This window comes from Martes martes (assembly GCF_963455335.1).
Source record: "Martes martes genome assembly, chromosome: 13".
Taxonomy (NCBI): Eukaryota; Metazoa; Chordata; class Mammalia; order Carnivora; family Mustelidae; genus Martes; species Martes martes.
The window spans coordinates 75,539,083-75,562,076 of NC_137901.1; the positions used below are offsets into that span (position 1 = coordinate 75,539,083).

General features: G+C 39.6%; 1 protein-coding gene across 4 annotated transcripts in view; it reads left to right on the forward strand.

Moving 5' to 3' along the window:
• Positions 1 to 22,994, forward strand: part of CORO1C (coronin 1C) — an 87,008-nt gene that overhangs the window by 12,791 nt on the left and 51,223 nt on the right. Inside the window, exon 2 of one of the 4 annotated variants that reach the window (XM_080820895.1) lies at positions 7,413 to 7,557. The exons of 2 other annotated variants lie outside the window; for them this stretch is intronic. The gene's annotated coding sequence lies outside the window, so the exon portion shown is untranslated. Of the gene's footprint in view, positions 1 to 7,412; positions 7,574 to 22,994 lie in introns of all 4 variants that reach the window. One more of the 4 variants, XM_080820894.1, reaches the window with a different exon arrangement.

Sequence of the window (22,994 nt, forward strand, 5' to 3'; positions counted from 1 at the left end):
TCTGTTTTGGCCTTGATTTTGTATATTTCAGAAAACTAACTTAAGGAAAGTAATTTTTTATATTTTATTTTTATTTTTTTGAGTGGAGATACACTTCAAAGAGTGTTTGGATGTGAAGTCTAGTTAGTAACCCTTGGGTCTGAGAGGTTACATAACTACTTGGGGGAAAGTGAAATAAAACTGGGAATTCTGTTCAATGTTAGGCCTCCATGACATGCACTGTTTTGTGGTAGGTGATAGTCATGTGTACTGAGGATTGAACAAAGATTGGTATAAAGGTCAGGTACACACCTTTTTGACAAATGCAGAATGTGCCTTATCCATATTTATTTTTGATTATTTGTGGAAGGTACATTGAAGCCTGATGAATTTTAATAGACACATAGCAGTGAGCTATCACACTGCACACAGTATTGAATTTTTCATGTTCATTTGTTACTTTGCCTGCAGATTGTGCTAATTAGCATTTATGTCTGTTACTTTACATAGTTCAGGATTAGGTTCAGGGTGGCACATAGTACTTTTTAAACACTGTTGGATTTTTTGATTTACATTTCATGTTTAATGCACCTGTCACTTTTGGGACCTACTCCAACCATGAGGAAGAGAGTTACTCCAGTGTGTGAAATGGAATGTTCAAAAGGATGAATTATCAGCTCTCAGTTGTGTAACTGGAATGGCAAATTATTTAATACTTTGATTTGTCACAAACTGGTGCTTTAGAAACCTTTTTTTTTTTTTTTAAAGATTGTATTTATTTGTCAGAGAAAAGAGGGAGAGAGCACACATGCAGGGGAAGCAGCAGGCAGAGGGTAAAGCAGGCTCCCTGCTGAGCAGGAAACCAGATTTGGGGCTCAATCCCTGGATCCCTGGATCATGATCTGAGCTGAATGCAGACTTTCAACCGACTAAGCCACCGAGGCACCCCTAGAAACAGATTTTATTAACTGGGCTGTTTTGCCTTTGACTTTCTCAGAGGTGGAACAGTAATAAATTTGGGTGCCTCTTTCCTATGCAGGGTACAAATCCATGTTTGTTTTCCATTTGGTGACTTCCCTGTGTTACTGTTTCTGAGTTATAAAAACTCTTTCGTACTTCTGCCTTTTTTAACTTAAGATGTTTTTTCTGTATTAAAACATGGAAATCCTCATGAATATTTCAGTATGACCTAGTACCTAGAATCTTAAGTAATAGAATCTCCCTGGGTTTTCTTTGCCCTAGTTTGGATCCTTTAAAATGCGTGAACAAAGTTCTTTATTCCTTTTTGAGAGCTTATTTGTATTTCAGTAATACATAATGGAATCTTTTCTTGTTTTGTAACTGCTTTTTGAGATATAATTCACATACCATAAATTCACCTGTCTAAGGTGTACAATTCAGTGGTTTTTATTATAGTCACAGAATTGTGCAGTCATCACCGTAGTTTTAGAGCGTGCTCATCAGTCCAAAAAGAAACCCCGTACCTATTAGTGGTCCTCCAGCCCTGCTCTTCTCCTCCCTCCCCTGCCCTAGGCAGCCACTAATCTATTTCCTATCTCTGGATTTGTGTATTTTGGACATTTCATACAAATGGGATAATTCAGTATGGGGTCTTTTGTGTCTCATATTAAGTATAAGGGTTTTCAAGATTTATTTATGTTATAGCATGTATCAGTACTATATATATATTTTTTTTTAATTTTTTTTTTGACAGACAGAGATCACAAGTAGGCAGAGAGGCTGGCAGAGAGAGAGGGGGAGGCAGGCTCCCTGCCCAGCAGAGAGCCCGATGTGGGGCTTGATCCCAGGACCCTGAGATCATGACCTGAGCCGAAGGCAGAGGCTTTAACCCACTGAGCCACCCAGGCGCCCCAGTACTATATTTTTTTAATGGTCGAATAGTACTCCATTGTGTGGATATACCATATTTTGTTTATCCATTCATAGTTAGTGGTTGTTTGTGTCTTTCCCCCTTTTGGTTGTTGTGCATAATGCTGCTGTGAACATTCCTGTAGAAGTTTCTATGTGGACTTGTTTTCATTTCTCTTGGGACTTGCTGGGTCATATTGGTTACTCTGTGTTTAACTGTTAGAGGAACTGCCAGACTGTTTTCCAAAGCAACTGCATCATTTTACAATTCCACCAGCATTGTATAAAGGTTTCAGTTTCTCCTCATCCTTGTCAACAGTGTTACTCTCTTACTTTTTGACTTTAGCCATCCTAGTGGGTGTGAAGCAGTATATCATTGTGGTTTTGATTTGCATTTCCCTGATGGCAAATGATGTCCTGCATCTTCTGAAGTAATTAGCAGACAATTGAATATTTTCTCTGGAGAAATCTCTTTTAGATGCTTTTCTTGTTTTTAAATTGGATTATCCTTTTATTGTTATGAGTTATTTATATATTCCAGATTACATAATATCTTATCAGATGTATGATTTGCAGAATTTTTCTCTGATTCTGTGAGATGCCGTTTTGCTTTCTTGAGGGTGTCTTTTGAAGCACAGAAGTTTTTAATTTTGGTAAAGTCCAATTTATGCATAATGGAGTCAGTTGATAATGCAGTTAGAAGTTACTTAAACCTTGGGCGCCTGGGTGGCTCATTTGGTTAAGCATCTGCCTTTGGGTCAGGTCCTGATCTCAGGGTCCTGGGATTGAGCCCCTCATCAGGCTCCTGCTCAGTGGGGAACCTGCTTCTCCACCCCCACCCCCATCTCTCCCTCTGCTTGTGCTCTCTTGCTGTCTCTCAAATAAATCTTTTTTTTTTTTTTTAAAGTTACTTGGCCTTAAATCACATCCCCATCAGTATTTTGATTCATAAATTAAAAACCAAATGTGAAAGTGTTAGGAAACGATTTAAATTAGTTCTGTATCATAAAGGGTTCATCAGGAACATATCATTCCCCTGTTTAAATCCTCTGGTGGCCTTCCACCTTCTGTCTGTGTTAAACTTCAAGGCTTCTTCATGTGGCTGTGGATCAGGGTGTCTCTGATTCCAGCCTGCCTCACCTCTTGCTACTCTCCTTCCTATGTTTTCATCTCTGTTGCCGCTTCCTGAAACTTCTCAGGCTTCAGGCGGTCTTGTGATACCCCAGTCTGCTGAATCCCACTTGTCCTTTGGGATCCTTCATGAAACTTTCCTCATCCCTGTGGGCAGACATTGTCCCTGTCTTCACACATCAGACATTCATCACTGCTGTCTGCTGCAGGGAACTGGACCTGAACTTGAGCTTACTGTCTGAAAGCACCTTCCATAGAAGCCAGAATATGAGAGAGAGGTACCTGACAAGGTATACCAAGATTCCCTTACTCACAGCTTGGTCTCAGGTGCCTTTGGGTTATTTGCTGAATGAAAGATTATTGAAGTTAATTGGAAATATCTTGAGGTCAGTGGGTTTCTCTGATGATTATTTACATCTCTGTTGCCTGTGTAAAGTAACATAAAGTAAAGGGGTATTCCCCCCTGTCTTTCTGGCACCCAAGTCCACCTTTGCCAAAAAATTGCTCAGATGTAAAACCAAGCATTTGAAACATTTTCCTGAGGGTAGAACCTTCTCGTCCAGGTTCTTTCCCCCTAATGAAAAGTGATGACTGGTGCATAGCTTTTTTAGTAGGACAGATGGCTGAGGAACATTTTTAGTTTAGTATAACTTAGCCACACCAAAGGCAGCAGGCCAGCCCTGATGGTACTGAGTGGGTCAGTACTGGAACCACCCCTGTGTATACCTGATGATGGGTGTAAACTAGGTTTTCAGGGCACAAGCCTCCTTGCCTTTTCATTCTTCTGTTCATGCTCTCTTGCTTCTCTCAGAGAAGAGAAAAAAAAATGTTTTGTGCTCCTATGTTCACTCTTAATAGTTTCATTGAAAATACTCCACTTAGATCTCTCTTTTTTTAAAGATGTATTTATTTATTTTAGAGAGAGAGTGTGTATGTGTGTGCCAGGGTAGGAGGGAGTGGGAGAGAGAGAACCTCAAGCAGACAACATGCTGAGTGTGGATCCTGATGTGGGGCTTGATCTCACGACTTCAAGATCATGACCTGAGCTGAAATCAAGAATTGGACGCTCAGCTGACTGAGCTACTGAGGCGCCCTGGCTAGTATCTTGAGAATTAGGAGAAACCAGCTGGCCATTTGGGAACATTGCTACTGCTGCTGCTGCTTCTTTTTTTTTTTTTTTTTTTTAAGATTTTTAATTTATTTATTGGACAGACAGAGATCACAAGCAGGCAGAGAGAGAGTGGGAGGGGGAAGCAGACTCACTGCTGAGCAGAGAGCCTGATGCCGGGCTCGATCCCAGGACCCCGAGATCACGACCCGAGCAGAAGACAGAGGCTTTAACCCACCGAGCCACCCAGGTGCCCCATGGCTTCACTTCTTAATAGCTGTGACTGCCCAGTTATTCACTCCCTGAGCCTGCTTTCTCTTCTGTGGTGTAGGGATGCTAATGATTCCTTGCTGGACTAGCAAGTAGACCATGAATAAATTTGTATTCTCTCTGTCTCACTCTTAATGTCTGTTAATGAATGGAACTTGGGAGAATCAAATAGAGTAAGTCTAATACATTTTACTTCTGAAATTAAGCTATTAATGTATGGATTCCCACTCCCACCTCGGCATTTAGACTTTGAATCAAACTTGAATTACTGAAGAGGGGAAGACTGGTCTAATTTTAGGTTAGGAAGGTAATTTTTAAAGATGAGTCAAGGTTTTGTTTTGGTTTTGCTTTTACCTGAATTAGAAATGTCTATTTAGACAAGGTTCTCTTATTCAGGCCTCCTTTGTATTCAGTCTATTTTAAGGAAAAATGTTTAGTTCCTGGAAAAGATTGATATCTTTTTAGGGTTTGGAGGAGATTGTGCTGCAGTGCCTAAGACTCTCATCTGGTTATAATGTTAATGGCAGTGTTGTGATAAACTAACATTCTGTGTGGGAAAGAGCCTCAGTAGCTACATGGGATGTTAAATTGGGCCTGTCATATGAATTTCACATTAATAACAAAAATGGTTCCATCCTGTTTGCCACAATAAAGAGAAAATACGTCAAATTAATGCAAAGGTCAGAGTAAGAGAAAGTAGAATATAGATGGGTATATTTTGTATGACTGAAGGCAATAATTTCACAATACATATCCTCCCCCTTTGGTCATGAAATTGGCCAATATTAATTTTTTAAAAATTGTGAAATGGATCCTACAAAGCACCAGTATCTTACTACTTTTTTTTTCTTTTTAAAAAATTGTATATATTTATTTGACACAAGAGAGAGATCACAAGTAGGCATAGAGGCAGGCAGAGAGAGAGGGGGTAAGCAGGCTCCCTGCTGAGCAGAGAGCCAGAAGCGGGACTCAATCCCAGGACCCTGAGATCATGACCTGGAGCCGAAGGTGGAGGCTCAACCCACTGAGCCACCCAGGCGACCCTCTTACTGCCTTTCTAAGAATATATCATTTTAAGGTGTTTGGGAGATTATTTCTCAAGTCCAGAGGTCCTCGTTCTTTTTTTCTTTTCCTTTTTTTTTTAAGATTTTATTTGTGGGACGCCTGGGTGGCTCAGGTGGTTATATGTCTTTCTTCAGCTCAGGTCATGATTCCAGGGTCCTGGGATCGAGTCCTGCGTCGGGCTCCCTGCTCAGTGGGGAGCTTGCTTCTCCCCTTGCCTCTGCTATTCCCCTTGCTTGTGCTCTCTCTCTCTGACAAATAAATAAAATCTTTGGAAGAAAAAAAAGATTGTACTTATTTGTCAGAGAGTGAGTGAGAGAGCAGAAGTGGGGGGTGCAGCAGGCAGAGGGAGAGGGAGAAGCAGGCTCCCCACTAAGCAGAGAGCCTGATGCGATATGGGGCTTGATCCCTGGGTCCTGGGATTGTGACCTGAGCCAAAGTCAAACTCTTAAATGACTGAGCCACCCAGGCGCCCCCAGAGGTCCTCATTCTTGGCTATCCATGAGGATCATCTGTAGACCTTTATAAATACATCTGCCTGGGCATGTGTTCCTGGTGATTCTGAATCACAGCCAGAGTGGAAAGTACCTTGTTGGTCAATTCCTCCTCTTACGGTGGAAGGTACTATTGTCATAGGAGCATGAGAGACTTGCCCAATATCAGGAACTTAACTGTTCCACCTCTCTTCCTCCAATTGCCTTCCACCTCCTTCATTTTTAGAGTTGGTTGTGTCGAATTATAGAGTCTTGTCAATTTTTTTTTTTTAAACAGTGTGAACCTGATGTACTTTCTCTTCTTAGTCCTTGACCGAATGCACCAGTTCCCTCTTAACCTTACACCACCGTCTTTTGCCAGACCTACTCACAGAGTTTGCCTCTTGAGTTTATCATCGCTGTCAGTAGTTTGTACCAATATTTGTGTGTTTTCTCACACCTTTAGAATGTGCATGTATTTTATTTACCCTATCAGATTTGCCAGATATTCAGGTCTTTTAAGATGCATTTTTGGGGGTCACCTGGGTGGCTCAGTGGGTTAAGCCTCTGCCTTCGGCTCAGGTCATGATCTCAGGATCCTGGGATCGAGCCCCGCATTGGGCTCTCTGCTTAGCCAGGAGCCTGCTTCTCTCTCTCTCTCTCTCTCTGCCTGCCTCTCTGCCTACTGTGATCTCTGTCAAATAAATAAATAAAATCTTTAAAAAAAAAAAAAAAGCATTTTTGGGGAACTTAAGCTGAATCTGTTGGATAAGCCTTTGGTAGATTTGATTTCTTAGTTTTTTGTTTTGTTTTTTGATTTCTTAGTTTTAATGTAAAAAAAAAATCCATTTTTATTTCCTCAGTCTTATAATCTGACCGTTCGTAAATAGTGGTTGTTGGTATTTATCTCAAAAGTTTCAAAGACCAATTAATATTGCAAGGGTACCTTTGCATTGCGTCTTGCCAGAATAATCGGCACCGTTAGGCCATATGCATATGGAGACACTAATTTTGATAAGAGCAACATGCGGGTACTGGAACTACACAGATTGTAACAGGCGTAGTGAAAACCCTTTAGGATCAGCAGAAGTTGATCACAGCTTTACAGTGTGGTTTTTCTGGCTCCATGGAACCAAGACAGACTGGGAATCTGGACACAGGGCTGTTTGGTGCAAGAACCTTTTTTTGCCCCATTGTGGAGTCAGATGTGTGTCCCTATATTCTGAGAACTGCTGAGGTCTTCATGCTGCATGAACAGAGATGTAATTTTTCGGTTTTATGAAAGGCTGTAAACACATGTGGGAAAGGAAGTATGGGGAGAGTGCTGCCTTTGGAGGGGGTATTTTCCACTCTTGATATTGTAGGGGTTCTTGACAGAATTCACAAGCACCTACCTCCTCCTCAGGACAAATGTTTAATCACCCTTGTTTGCTTACTTCACATGAAAGATAATTAAATTCCTTTTTGTAATGGTCAAGCATTCTTTTCTAGTTAAAGATTGTAATTCCTTTCATTCTTAGGAACTTAAAGAATTGAGCCTGACTTACAAATGCAAAAACTCAAATGCTGCGTTGAGTGCGACGGAGAAACACATGCAAACTTGAGCTGTCCTCTCCCTTAAGCAGAAGAATTCATTGGGAGACCCATCACTTTACAAGCTAGACGGTGAATTAATTTTGTGGTTAGTAGTGTCTTTAGCTAAACATTGTCATCCTGGTTTTTCTTGGCAAGCAAAAGAGGGACCCCGGCCAGTGAGGGCCGGCCATAGCTCCTGGGGGTGGTATTCAGTAAGATGCATGTTGTCTGTTTTAGAAATAGAGTAACCTTGGACTTTCTCTCTTATCCAAGCTGTTTGCTTTACACTGCTACTATAGGTAAAGATAAGTTAGACGTTTTTGGTTCTCTTAGTACCCTGAGAGTTTCATTTTGTTCTTACACCACATAGAGATACCTTGTGTGCACTGGGCTGAAATTGTCACGTGGAACAAATAATGTGTATCACCTGCAAAGGATGGTTGTGAACCATGCGGTTTTCTAAGACTGAATGGTTTGAGAGCCCAGATACAGTTTCTGTTTTGCAGGCACTGTGTACATTCAGTCCTCAACCCGGAACTGGGTTGTGTTCCAAAGTTGATCTCAGTTATTTGGAACTCAGATGGCATTTATGGTATAGATTTAGAATTACAAGTGGTGGGCAAGTTCCCAGCCTAGACTGAAAAAATGTGTTTAATTCACAGCCACAGGTTTTTCACCTTTTCATGGTGATAGTGGAGTCCTGTAAAACAGAGGGGAGGAACTGTGTTCTACCCCGACCAGCCTGTGCTGGCATCTGGTAGCCTCCTGCCCTGGCAGCCCTCCACAGGCTTCATCCTCCTTTCTTTATTTGAAGCTTCTGCTCCCCTGTTAAGCTGTAAAGCATATGGCTCAAATTCATTTCTACTAATGTGTTCCTGGATTGCCACAGTCACTTGTAGGCTACCACTGTTTATCAGTGTTAGGATGACTATGGGCTTTAATTAGATTATTTTCCTCACATCTCTCTACCTTTTCAGAGGTACAATATTAATATTTTTATTGTTGTTGTTAATTTCTTTCTTTCTTTCTTTCTTTCTTTCTTTCTTTCTTTCTTTTTTAAGAGGAAATGTGGAGTGGGGAGAGGGAGAGAAATTATGCAGGTTCCACACTTGAGTGCAGAGCCAGACTCGGGCTTGATCTCACAACCCTGAGATCATGACCTTAGCTGAAATCAAGAGTCAGACACTTAACCAGCTGAACCATCCAGGTGCCCCAATATTAATACTTTTAAAAAGGAATATTCCTGTTATAGATCATCTCTCTAAAATTTTGGCCTTCAGTAAGTGCAACAAGGTTTCAGGGGAAAAGTTGAGCTAAGGCGTGTGGGATCAGGGAGAGCCTATATAGAGAGGCTAGCTCTGATAACCTGGAATCAGGAAGAAGCCTTGCCTGCTTTTGAAAGGTTCTTCCTGTTACCTCTGAAACAGTTAGTCTGCTTTTTTTTCCCCTGAAATATTCATGATCCCTTTTTTCCGTCCCTTTCCTTTTGGAAACCACTCTGGAAAGGGTGTTAAGTTTTAGCAGTGACTTGGTTTCTGTGACCTTTGAGAAGTGGATCAGGGCAGGGTAATGGCTGTAAATTGGGTCGGCCTGTACTGGCCAGAGCTAGGCGCCGATCTCTATTTCTGTTCCCTTATAAACTCTTACCAAAAAGCCCCTTCAAACAATAAGAAATAATTCACCTCTCTTTTTTCATTGTTGCCTCTTTGAGGGGTTTGGATTGTCTGGTTTCCAAGAACTCATTCAAACATTTTTATGTATTAAGTATTTTACTTGCTTTTAAAATGTGTAATAGTTTAAAAAATATGTTACAGACTTCCTCTAGCCCTCAAGTGTATAATTCCTTTTTTTAAAAGTAATATCTATTCCTAATGTGGGGTTCAAACTTAGAACCCTGAGATCATCATGTCTCTACCGACAGAGCCAGCCAGGTGTCCCTCAAGTATATATTTTTCAATACTGAATTCCATGTGGGACTGAGCTCCATGGCAGTTGAGAGGACAAGGTAGGTGTTGGAGAGTTAGCATCTATGGGACATGGAGTTGAGTTCCTAAGGGTGTATAAGATAGCACTTGGCTGATTTGGAACAGGTGTAAGAGAGGAGGACTAGTGTAAGATGGATAGAGGAAATGGCCCAGATTGTGGAAGTCATGATAATAGACTATATATTCTATATATGTAAAATATAAATATAGCTTTGATATGGAGTTACAAAGGTAGATGAAAATGTAATTTGTGGATGTCACTAGTGTTAAGGATTCCTCTGAATTATATTTTGGGCTAAATGATTAGAAATTTAAAAATAAATATCTGTATGGAATTATTTTTCAGTTTGTGAAAGTGAGACCTAATACCACTATCTTTCACATTCCTTGAAGGCAGAGAGTACCCTACATTTTCTGTGTCTCCTTTCCCAGCATGCTGCCTGGCATACAGTAGGTGTCCAGTAAATGTTAGTTGAATAACTGAATTTCAGTTTTAATGTGATACGCTTGTGATAGAGATGGTCAGTCTTCCCATTTTACTAGACGATGAATGTATCGAAGGGGGCATTTTCTGTGGTGTGGAAGGATTACTAATTATACACATTTACTTATTAAATTCTTTAATGGTAATCCAACCCCATAATTTTCATTATAGATATGTAACCAAAGTGTGTGTGTGTGTGTATGTACATGTTTGTTTATTGGAACATGTTTTATTTGTAAAGTATATTTTGGAGCTCTAATTATTTACAGCATGAATTCTGATGAAAAACAGGGTCACATTACATATTGGTGCTTCATTGCAAATTTACTGACTTATTGAATAAGTTGAAAATACTGGTAGTTTGGGGTTTTTAGGTCTTTTGTTTTGTGGTTTATTTAGCAGCTTTGATTTTAGAAGCAATTGAAGTAACATCCCTGTGGAAGCATGCTTTCATCTGGTGAGTTTTTCTTAAAATAGCTATGAAAAGAACCATAATTTGTATAAAGATGAGGATTTGAAGTTAAGGTAGACATGGAGAAAATTGAGCTCTCTTTCCTTTCTCTTCTCAAGTTTCTTATCCTTTAATGCATTGACTGGCTGTTCAGTGTCCCCAGTAGGTCCTGAGGGCCCTCCAGGCCAGCCTGAGGGGAATCACAGAGCAGCTGTCAGCCCTTTTTAGAGGCTCCTGGGCTCCAAGGTTTTAATGTGTTTGCATTCTTCTGACTTGAGAAATTGACCAAAACTGGGTAGGGCAAACTATGTAGTATTCCAACTGTTGAATCATTTGGGGGTTCATTTGTGCGTTTTAAAAAAAGATTATTTACTTATTTGACAGAGAGAGCGAGCGAGAGAGAGCGCACAAGCAAGGGGAGCATCAGAGGGAGAGGGAGAAGCAGGCTTACTGCTTGAGCAGGGAACCTGATGTGGGACTCCATCCTAGGACCCTGGGATCATGACCTGAGTCGAAGGCAGACTCTTCACTGACTGAACCACCCAGGTGCCCTCATTTGTGCATTATTAAAGTTTGAAAAACCATAGGCTTTCGTTTATATTGTATTAGTGATGCGTGATCACAAAGAAATAAGTGATCATAAGAATTGTTCCGTAGGGGCACCTGGGTGGCTCAGTTAGTAGAGCGTATGACTCCCTCTCTCTCTCTCTCTCTCTTTTTCTTTTTTAGTAGAGCAAGAGTGAGAGAGGGCATTGCCCGCACAGGGAGGTGGGGAGGGAGAGAGAATCTTAAGCAGCTCCACGCCCAGCATGGAGCCGGCTGTGGTGGCTCAGTCTCACAACCCTGAGATCACGACCTGAACAGAAAGAGAGTCAGATGCTTAACTCATTGAGCCACCTAGGCGTCCAGAGCAGTCGACTCTTGTTCTCATAGTCATGAGTTCAAGCAGCATGTTGGGCATTGAGCCTACCTTAAAAAAAATTGTTTTGTAATTGCATGTGTGCGTGCGTGCGTGTGTGCATGTGTGTGTATGTGTGTATTTCTGGCAGTTTTTAGAGATTACTACTAATTTTAAATTAGTTTTTTTTTTTTTTGGCTTGTCTGTTATAAATGCAGTCTTTTAAAAGAGTATTAGGGATGGTAAGCCCCCTGACCTTTATGCTAGTCTTCTACTCAAAATGCTTTAAAAAGGATTCTTCTTTCTTTTGAGGCATATAGCATTTCTTCTTTAGTTCTATTATGCAGTCCAATTAATTTAACATAAAGAATTGGCTGATTTTCTTTTCAAATCTTCATTCAATTTGGAAGGAAAGTAGATTTGGGGGTTGTGTTAGTTTTGCCAACTAAGGCTACTAGAAGCTTCTTATAATAGAATATTCACTCCCAAAATACTTAACCCAACTGTTTTCTCCTTAGAAAGGGCTTTATTTGTTTGTCTCACTTCCCTCGAGGTATTTTCATTTTATTGGTGAAATGAAATGTATGATGTTTTTTCCTTAAGAACTGAGGTCTTTGGAAGGTAGTGTGTGGTGGGAAAGTATTTATTTGCTAGTAACTGCATTTTCCTCAGTGAAGTTACATTCTTCCCGTTTCTTGTACTTTGTTGTAGATACTGATATTCTGTGGTGGTTTTTGTCCTCTACTCCTTTTGAAGAGAGGTGTGCAGATAAGGAAATAATTTGTATTTTTACCAAAAAGGATCAGACAAAATGATTTGCCCAAGGTGGTAAGATTTTAAGGGTTATACTTTCCTATTTCTATAGGATGTCTGGAAATTCTGGAGACATTGATTTATATTTAAACAGTATTAATTTCATTTTGAAATCACAAGCTCAGTATGTTTACCTTCAAGCTCTGGGTATGTCTGGGCAGAGTACCTTAATTTTAAGCCATGACTCCAGTTATTAATCTGAAAAGGAATGATACGTAATTTGAATTTTTTCCCTATTTTTTTGTTTTTTCAAACACCCTATTTATAGGGAGAAGCCCTTTTTTGGGGGGGGGGTCAGAGAGAGAGAGAGAGCACAAGCGGGGAAGAGGCAGGCAGAGGCAGAAGCAGACTCCCTGCTGATGTGAGACTCAATCCCAGGACCCTGGGATCATGACCTGAGCCAAAGGCAGAAGCCTAACTGACTGAGCCACCCAGGCATCCTGAGAGAAGGCTCTTTGAAGTTAACTACTAAGAGGTGGTTCTTTGCCCTGGCTCTTGACTCCTTCTGTGTGTGCTCCTCCATCCCAGCACTTGTCACAGCAGCACATTAATGTTAGTGTGAATGTTTGGTTATAATGTATGTCTTTGAGCAGATTGTAAGCTGCATGAGAGCTAGAGCCAGGTCTCCTTGCTCAGCATTGTTTCTGCCATGTCTAGCATGATCCCAAGCACATGACCAAAGGTCAATAAATATCTGAATAAATGAATGATGAGGAGTAAAGACCTATTCAGCATTCACAGTTGTGTGTTTGTGTTGTATGTATAACCCTGTGAGTACTAGTAACTAATTGAGTTCTCAGAGAATTTTGTGTCTTTTATTAGAGGATTGTGGGCTGGCTCCCAATGAAAGAAGCATTTCGTATCGATTTGTAGGCTTCAGATTACAGTAGGAGCCCTAGAATAATATGGTAGTCATCCATTTTGTAGATGAAGAAACCAACAATTGTAGGACAAAAATGATTTAATGGTTAAGTGACTTCCCACTCTATCTGGCTGTTCCCTTAAAGCATTGTCAAAAGTATATGTTTTGTCACTGCCCAGGGTATAGGATATGAAAAAGGGAAGACAAATTCTTCAGTGAAAGGTGATTACTTTGTTTTTTGGACATTGCTCGTTTTGTCTATGCCTACCCTTACGAAGATCTTCATAAAAATGTCTTTTTAAAAAAACCCCAAAGATCTGGGAATCCAGTAATTTTGTTTCCTGGTACAAGTATAGTGATAAAGTATTACTAAAATTTTATCCCAAGAGTAACTCCATCTGACTAAGTGCAAGAAACAGACTTAGCAAGTTTGAACAGTCATACAGTGTGCTTTTCACCAGTTGTTGATAAGAGAAGTAGGTCATCAGTACAGAAAGAGTATTTCGAAACACATTCATCATGAATTTTTAAGTGAGATTGCTGGGTCAGTCATGTCTGTAAAAGTTCTGCAGTTGATATGAGAACTCTTGGGACTAATTTGGCTCTTTGATGAGAAGAGGTTCAGCTTCTGAGACTAGTCTCCTGTGGTACGCTTGAGGGAGATGTGTAGCCTCTGAATCCGATCTGCAGTTGTTCTCTGCCTGCCTCTCTGTCTCTGTGATGGAGGTTTCTTACGCAATTCTTTTTTCAAAGCTCCAGGGATGGGGAGATGTGGTTGTGTTTATGAAGATGCTGGTGATAAGCAGCAAATTGGGAGAATATGAGGGATAGTAAACATGTTATCCTTGCACATGACCGTAGGAAAAAATCTGCTCTTATTTTGGTAGTGCAGTAACAAAAATATACTTCTGTCGTTGAAGAGCTGGAGATGACCCCTAATACCTTATAATCTCATGTTTTAGCACCTGTAAAATTTCTGTAATGTCATATTATTATTTATTATATTTTAAGTGAGTTAGAGGTCCTATTAGGGCATCATTTAGTTGATAAAGGGTCTCTCTTTAATTCAAGTGTGAGAGTTAATTTGAAGATTTTTATTTTTTGCATTTAGGATCTTTATATGTTGCTATTTTGCTGTTCATAATGCTGATTTCATTTTTAAAGTTTTGGCTTTATTGAGGTATAGTTGACATGAGATTGTGAGATATTTGAAGTGTACCTTGTGGTGATTTGATTAATGTTCTGTAGCTCATTTCACTTCTCGTCAGACTTCATTTTTAGCAGTCGTTTTCATTGCTTCCCATTCTACTCCAGATCATCAGTCAGTGAGTGTTTATGTCACCATCAGGGGTCCTTCACTTCTTTCTCTAACAGCTTCATAAAATGACTACAGAATTGCAAAAGGTAAAAGTAGGAGTTCTTAGAAAGCTTTAAGAAGTATAAACCTGTTCGCTATACCTCGCCTTTTAGAAATTGCCCTTGATATATAGATTTCTAGCTTTTTATGCGTGTCCTTTTGTGCATTTCTCTTAGACAAAAAAGTGCATAGTCCTCTGGCATTAAGCCTAAGGGTTTTCATAAAGATTTGCTTCCTTTCGCCTATTTAAAGCTGTTATTCTTTGTCTTTGAATGTTTACAGCCAGTTTCTATATTTTTATAAAATGTGAGCAAAATGTGATTTCATATTTAAAAATCGCACAAACAGGCCAAGTGGAACTGTGAACTGTTGAGGCAGCGCCGCCACAGAAGAGCCCTGAGTGGCATATTGGCTGACGTGGGAAAGCCAAATTGTATGTATGATGGGGAGTTTATCATTGAAAAAGTATGAAACTTCAGGGGGCGGAAAGTTGAACTGCCCTGTACTTTGTGGTTCAAGGTCATTGTGTCTCTCTAGAAGTCTTTTATCTTTGGGCAAGTCGCATAATGTTTCTGTGCCGAAAATGAAGGGCCTGGAATTGTTGAGCTTTGGAACATTTTCCACTCCAGGTTTCTGTGAGGACTGAGCCTGGATGCTTCTTGGTGGATCTTGTGTTTTCTTTTTGTTCTTTCCTGGAAAGTTTTAAAAACGAAAATGATAATGGGTCACTGAATTGAAACAAAGTACATTTATAATTGATGCCTCCTTCTTGGTATTTTGCCTATTACCTGGATGAATAATGGTCATGGGAGGAAACTACTTGGAAGGCAGGAATGAGGGTGAATTTCCCCCTTTGTTCTTACCATTCTTGATGTCATAATAAATTGACCAACATCAAGGCTGTTCCGTACTTGCAGTCTGTTGTCTTAGTGGTCAGCTGTTTTTCTAGGGGGGGAGGGGAAAGGTGGGTTTTTTTTTCCCAGCACCTCAGTGTCGTCAGTGGAGTCCACATCTCTTTCAGCCATAGCTGCCATGTATGAGTTCTGTTGTGTATCTTTCTTTTGTGCTTTATAAGAAATGTTGCATGTGGTCTTTTTCCTTCTTTTTTAAAACAACTTCTGTTCAAGTTGGTAAATTTTGGCATATTTTTTCTTGGAATGTGTCGTTTATGAATCTGTTAATTAAGAATTGGCTGCAGTTAGGGGCGCCTGGATGTCTCAGTGGGTTAAGGCCTCTGTCTTTGGCTCAGGTCATGATCCCAGGGTCCTGGGATGGAGCCCCCGCATCGGGCTCTCTGCTCAGCGGGGAGCCTGCTTTCTCCTCCCTCTCTTTCTCTCTGCCTGCCTCTCTGCCTACTTGTAATCTCTGTCAAATAAATAAATAAATAAATCTTAAAAAAAAAAAAAAAAGAATTGGCTGCAGTTAAAATGATTTGTTAGATGCATTCAAGTGTCACTGGTAGATTTTATTTAAGAAAATTCAAAACACCTTGGTCATCTCATATCCACAATTGGTGAATGTTGAATTTTTGTATTTAATCGGAGCACCTCCCATATTTGCTTTGTGTGTCTGCTCTCTTGTGAATGTCTATTCTACATAGGCTTACATATTCCATTTCCAGGTTCCTAAAAGCAATTTTAACTATTTGTATTGCCATTTAAATAGTTGTTTTTAGGACATTTGTTTCCTCATCTGCGATCTTACTTGTCATTTTCTTTTAAATAATGCATTCGATCTTTCCCACATTGAAAAGTGCCTGCCATTAAAGCAACAACTTTAGAGGGAACATGTTCTTTCCCTTTTGGGACATTCTGGAGTCTTCCTGTGGTTGCTGCTGGCAAAGGAACACTCTGTGAGCACTGGGGTAATTGATGCTCTTGAACAGTCTCAGCAAATGTGCTGGGCAGGATTTTGCTACTAGTAGGGGTTTTCCTGTATGTGTTCCTAGCAGGATGTGTTTCCTTTCATATGAACCATAGAAATACATCTGCTGGAATCTTTAAACAGATAACTTCTCAATAAACAGGAAAATGTCAAAATTGTGGTCATTTTTTTATGAGATGGATGGAAGTAGACAGAGAATAGAGAAAATGTAGTAACATTTACTCAGGTGTTTTGAGTGTATTTCATTTGGTACCATTACAGTATAAACACCCTGTCTTGTCTACATTTTTTCATCTAACACCCAACACATTTTTTTAAAAAATTTATTTATTTATTTATTATTTATTTGACAGACAGAAATCACAAGTAGGCAGAGAGGCAGGCAGAGAGAGAGGAAGGGAAGCAGGCTCGCCGCTGAGCAGAGAGCCCGATGCGGGGCTCCATCCCAGGACCCTGGGATCACGACCTGAGCCGAAGGCAGAGGCTTTAACCCACTGAGCCACCCAGGTGCCCCACCCAACATATTTCTTATATGGCCTATGAAAAATTTTTCTAGGTATAACTTGGCAGTAGCAGAGGGAGAGAGAGTGTCTCAGCCCGACTCCCTCCTGAGCACAGAGCCTGACATGGGGCTCTCTCTCATAACCCTGAGATCTTGACCTGAGCTGAGATCAAGAATCAGACCCCTAACTGACTGAGCCACCCAGATGCCACCACTTATGTGGGTTTTGAAAACAAAAACAAAGAAACAAAACCAGAACAGAACTCATAGAAACTGAACAGTGATTGCCAGAAGTTGGGGGAGGGGGGAGGTAGATGAAATGGGTGAAGGTGATCAAAACGTACAGACTTCCAATTATAAGATAAATAAGTCTTGGGGATATAAAGTGCAGCATGGCAACCACAGGAAATATTTTAAAAATTTAAAAAAATAAATTTATTATATTATGATAGTCACTAGACAGTCAAGACCTAATAATTCTCTTTCTTGGCCTTCAGTATTACTTGGGGACTTGGGCAGTAGAGATGTGGGGTTCCAGGGGCCCTTGGGTGGCTTAGTTGGATAAGCATCTGCCTTCAATCCAGGTCATGATCCCAGGGTGCTGGGATTGAGTCCTGTGTTGGGCTCCCTGCTCAACAGAGAGTCTGCTTCTCCACCTACTGCTCCCCCTGCTCGTGATCTGCTCTCTCTCTCTCAAATAAATAAATCTTTTAAAAATAAAATAAAATAAAGTAGGTGTTTGAACTAAATTCTACAGAGAGCATTTCATAGTTGAGCCTCTGCTCTCAATGTGTTCTCACATTGTCTTTCAAAGTCATCAGTTTTTATTACAATGAAACCCATTTAGGATAATCCTGGTCTTGTTAGAAATGTAGGTAGAATGATAATTTTCATATTGTAAGGGCTTAGGTGAGGTTTGTAATTCCTATATTTTGTGGAAATTAGAAACCATGTCGCATTTTCTCACATCTAAAGTCAATTTATTTTGAAATTTGTAAACATTTCTTTGAGTTGCTTAATGAATGACTTATGCTACATCTTCTCCCTCTTACTGCTGTTGATGATCCTACAATTGCAAAGAAAAGGCCGTATGCATTTTTAAGAGTTTATACTTGAAAGACCTAATGAGGAGGCAACTTCTCCAAGGTTGAACTCTGACAAGATATTTAAAATTATACCCAGTATTTCCTTGGACTTGGTGTCTGTTGTATTTAGGATTTTTTTCATTTTTTTCTGTTTAATTTAATCAAAAATTCGATTCCTTTATAAAGTGTTTTAGTTTTGGGGGATACTTTAGTTGTATAATTTAGGATAAGATTATTTAATAAAAGAACTCCCAAGGTTGGATGATACGACATCTTAATTTGGAAATACATAGCTGAGCACTTAAAACAACAGTAAAATACTAATGCCATTTGATAATGCAGGGGAATTGAGAAGTTGAGATAGATCTTACTTTTTCCTTTGGGGGGACATTGAAATGTAGTAAATACTGTGCTAAGATAGGTGAACATAAAATTTTGTGAAGGTCTCATGATAACTGATGCTAGTTCTCTTATGTGAAAGTTATACTCGTGGCCCAGGAACTGATGGGTTCTTTTCCCTCAGTTAGAGAAACCTATTAGGGGACTCTTCAATAATAATGGTTAACATTTATTGGACAGTGCTTACTATGCTTCAGAGTCTGTGCTAGGTACTGTGCAGTTATTTTTATTTTTTTTTAAAGATTTTATTTATTTATTTGACAGACAGAAATCACAAGTAGGCAGAGAGGCAGGCAGAGAGAGAGGGGGAAGCAGGCTCCCTGCTGAGCAGAGAGCCCGATGCGGGGCTCGATCCCAGAACCCTGAGATCATGACCCAAGCCGAAGGCAGAGGCTTAACCCGCTGAGTCACCCAGGCGCCCCTGTGCAGTTATTTTTAAAAACTGCTTTGTTGAGATACACAGTTGATTCTCGAACAACATGGACCCCTTGTGAAGTAAAAAATCTGTATATAACTTTTGACTGCTCCAAAACTTAACTGTTAACAGCCTACTGTTGACTGGAAGCCTTACCGATAACATAAGCAGTCAGTTAATACTATTTTGTGTGTTCTATGTTATATTCTGTATTCTTACAGTAGAGTAAGTTAGAGAAAAGAAGTGTCACTAGAAAATTATAAGAAGAAATACATTTACAGTCCTGTACTGTATTTATTGAAAAAAATCTGCAAGTGCACCCATGCTGTTGAAGCCCATGTTGTTCAAGGGTCAGCTGTAATTGACATAGCATACATTTCACCCATTTAAAGCATATAGTTCAATAGTTTTTAGTATATGTATTCACAAATACGTACAGCTATCATGATTTTAGAACATTTTCATGTTGATTTTAGAACATTTTCATCACTTCAGAAAGTTTCCTGTACTTATTAGCTGTAACCTTTTATTCCCCTGTTATCATCTGCCCCCCCAAACAACCACTAATTTACTTTCTTTATCTGTCAATTTGCCTATTCTGGACTTTCATATGAATGGAATCATAAAACGTAGACTTGTGATTGATATTTTGTGATTTACTCAGCGTAATATTTTCAAAGTTCCTCCAAGTTGTAGTGTCTGTTACTACTTCATTCCTTTTTATTGCTAAATAATATTTCATTGTATGGTTATATCACATTTTGTTTTCCCATTCATCTAATGAGTATCCAACCTATGGGTTGTTTCTTCCCTTTGGCAGTTGTGAATATACTGCCAAGAACATTCACATGTAAATATTTGTAAATACCTGTTTTCTCTTCTTTGGGGTGTATTTCTAGGAGTGGATTTCTGGGTCATGTGGTAGCTGTTTATAATCATTTCAAAAGCTGCAAGACTGCTTTCCAGAATAGCTCTACTATTTTATATTCTGCTAATAGGGTTCTGATTTCTCTGCATCCTCATCAACACCTGTTCTTCTCTGACTTTTTGATTCTAGCCATCTTAGTGGGCGTGAAGTGATACTTCTTTGTGGTTATGATTTACATTTCCTTAATGACTAATGACGTCCGTATCTTTAAATGTGCTTATTGGACATTTGTATATCTTCTTCGGAAAAATACCTGTTCAAGTTCTTTGCCCCCCTTAAATTGGATTACTTGTCTGTTATTGAATTGTAGGAATTCTTATAGTCTAGATGTAGGTGCCTTATCAGATACATGATTTGCAAAAAATTTCTTCCGTTCTGGTGGATTGTCTTTTCACTTTCTTAATGATATCTTTTGAAGCACAGAGGATTTTAACTTCGATAAGATCCAGTTTATCTACTTTTTATTTTGTTGCTTATGCTTTTGGTGGTGTCATATCTAAGAATTGTTTGTCAGATCCATGGTCATAAAGGTTTACCTCTGTGTTTACTTCTAAGAGTTTAACAGTTTTAATTCTTTTACAGTTATGTCTTTGATCCATTTTGAGTTAATTACTTTATATGGTGTAGAACAGGGTCCAATTTCTTTTGTATGTGGCTGTCCAGTGGTCCCAGCACTTTCTGTTGAAGACTGTTCTTTCCTCATCCAGTGGTTTTAGCAGACTTGTTGAAAATCACTTGACCAAAGGTGTATGAATTTATTTCTGGACTTTGAATTTTGTTCCATTGATTTATATGTCCATCCTTCTTCTTGTAACTCACTGTCACGATTTTCATTGCTTTGGAATAAGTTTTGCAGTCATAAAGTATGGCTCTTCCTAATTTGTTCTTTTTCAAGGTTGTTCTGGTTATTTTAGGGTCCCTTGCAATTTTGTATGAATTGTAGAATCTGTTAATTTCTATGAAGTCAGCTGAGATTTTGATAGGGATTGCATTAAATCTGTTGATCAGTTGGGGGAGTGTTACCTTTTTTTTTTTTTTTCCCTTTTAGTAGGCTCCATGCCCACCATGGGGGCTTGAATTCATAATCCTGAGATTAGGTGGTCTTCGCTCTATCAACTGAGCCAGCCAGGCTTGCTGGGAGTATTTTTATGTTAATGTTAAGTCTTCTGATCCATCAACGCTGGATGTCTTTCCATTTAATAGTGGTCTTCTTAATTTCTTTCAGCAGTGTCTTGTAGTTTTTCACCTACTTGGTTAGGTTTATTCCTAAGTATTTTATTCTTTCTGATACTGTTGTGAATGGAATTGTTTCTTAATTTCATTTTCAGATTTCCAAGAGTATATAAAAATACAATTGATTCTTATGTATTGATCTCTTATCCTGCAACCTTGCTGAACTTACTCAAATAGTTTTTTAGTAGATTTCTTAGGATTTTCTATATGTAAGATCATGTCATCTTTGTTCAGAGATAGTTTCTGTTTCTTCCTTTTCAATCTGAATGCTTTTATTTCTTTTTCTTTTCTTATTACCCTGGCTAGAACCTTTAGCACATCACTGCATAGAAATGGCAAAAGTAGACATCCTTGTCTGGTTCTCGATCTTGGAGAGAAGGCATCTTTCATCATTGAATATTGTGTTACTTCTGAGTTTTGTTTTGTTTCTTGTTTTAATAAGTTTGAGGAAGTTTCCTTATATTCCTACTTTGTTGAGTGTTTTTATCAGTAAAGTGTTGGATTCTGTCCAGTGCTTTTTCTGTGTGAGATGATTATACAATGTTTGTTTTTATTTGATTGATATGTTACATTATTTGATTTTCAGATGTTGACCCTACCTTGCATTTCTAGGGCAAGTCCCACTTGGTCATGGTATATAATCCTTTTTATAGGTTGCTAGATTTGGTCTGCTAGTATTTTGCTGAGGGTTTTTGCATCTGTATTCATGAGACTTTTTTTTTTTTAAAGGATTTTATTCATTTATTTGACAGAGAGAGATCACAAGTAGGCATAGAGACAGGCAGACAGAGAGGGGGAAGCAGGCTCCCTGTCCAGCAGAGAGCCCGATGCGGGCCTCAATCCCAGGACCCTGGGATCATGATCTGAGCTGAAGGCAGAGGCTTAACCCACTGAGCCACCCAGGTGCCCTGTATTCATGAGACATTGATGTAGTTTTCTTGTGATATCTTTCGTTGATTTTGGTATTAGAGTAATACTGCCCTCACAAAATTAGTTTGGAGGTGTTCTGTTCTTTGGAAGAATTAGTGAAGAATTGGCATTAATTCTTTAAATATTTGATAGGCTTCGGTGATGAAACCATCTGGACCTAGGCTTTGTCAGATGATGCTTTTAATTATTATAGGTATCAGTCCCTTCATTTTATAGAAGAGGAAACTGAAGCTCATAAAGATTAAATAATTCGCTAGTAAGTGGCAAAACTAGGATCTTAATATGAATGACTTTATGTCAAATTGTAGGATAGTAACAATAGCTGACATTTACTGCGTAGATATGTGTCTCTAACCATACAAGGTGCTCTGACATATTGATCTCCTGCTACAGTCCTCATACCAAGTGCTCATTTAATAATAACTTCAACTTCATATGTATTGTACCCATTTTCAGATAGAGAATCTGACACTGACTTGCCCTGTTGAACCTTGGCCAGGAAGTAAATGATAGAGCTGTGCCTCTCACTCACAGGGCTGTCTGACTCTGGAGCCTGCCCTCTAAATTGCTTTTCTCTGTAGTATTCAGCAAAAGCAGCTGTGCCACGTGTGGGCAGCTGACCCCAGGTCAGGTTCGACCTTGATTGTAAATGGGCTCATACTGTCCCTCAAGTTCCACTTGACGAGGCTTCCGTCAGCATAGAGCTCTGGAAGTACTGCCTTTTCTCACTGACTCTGCTGTGTAGCTAACACACTTCTCCGTGGTTGGAGCAAAAGAACCTGTGTTTCATTCTGACTCCTTATGGTTAGGGTGAAAGTAAATTGTCACCATGCGTAATACAGAAATGACTTCTAAAGGTATTTTAGTATGGATGTCAGCCAGCAGATTTGCATAATGTCTTTCAGTGAGGACATTCGAAGCACTTTATATATGTATATTCATATTGTTGGTGAGATTAGATGGTATCTAGTCTATTTGAGTAAAGAGGGAAAGTTGTCTCTATTTTTTAAGTTAAAGGCCCTCCTCAGATGTCCACTCAAGTTGGCACAAAAAGCTGACCTGATACCTTGTGCGGGTGGAGGGGCTGACTGAGTGGTGGAGCTCACGGAAGGAGGTGAGGTCTCATCTGTACAGTGGGGTGTGTAGTACCCAGACTTGGCAGCTGGTGTTCTGGGAGCCCAGGAACAAAGGCCGGGACCCCACTGTACAGAACCAGGTTGTAGGTGGTGCTTGCTCATACCTGTGCTCACCTGTGCTTGCTGATGTTTTACCCAGGGCCTGCAGCCTGGCTTCTGCTGAGG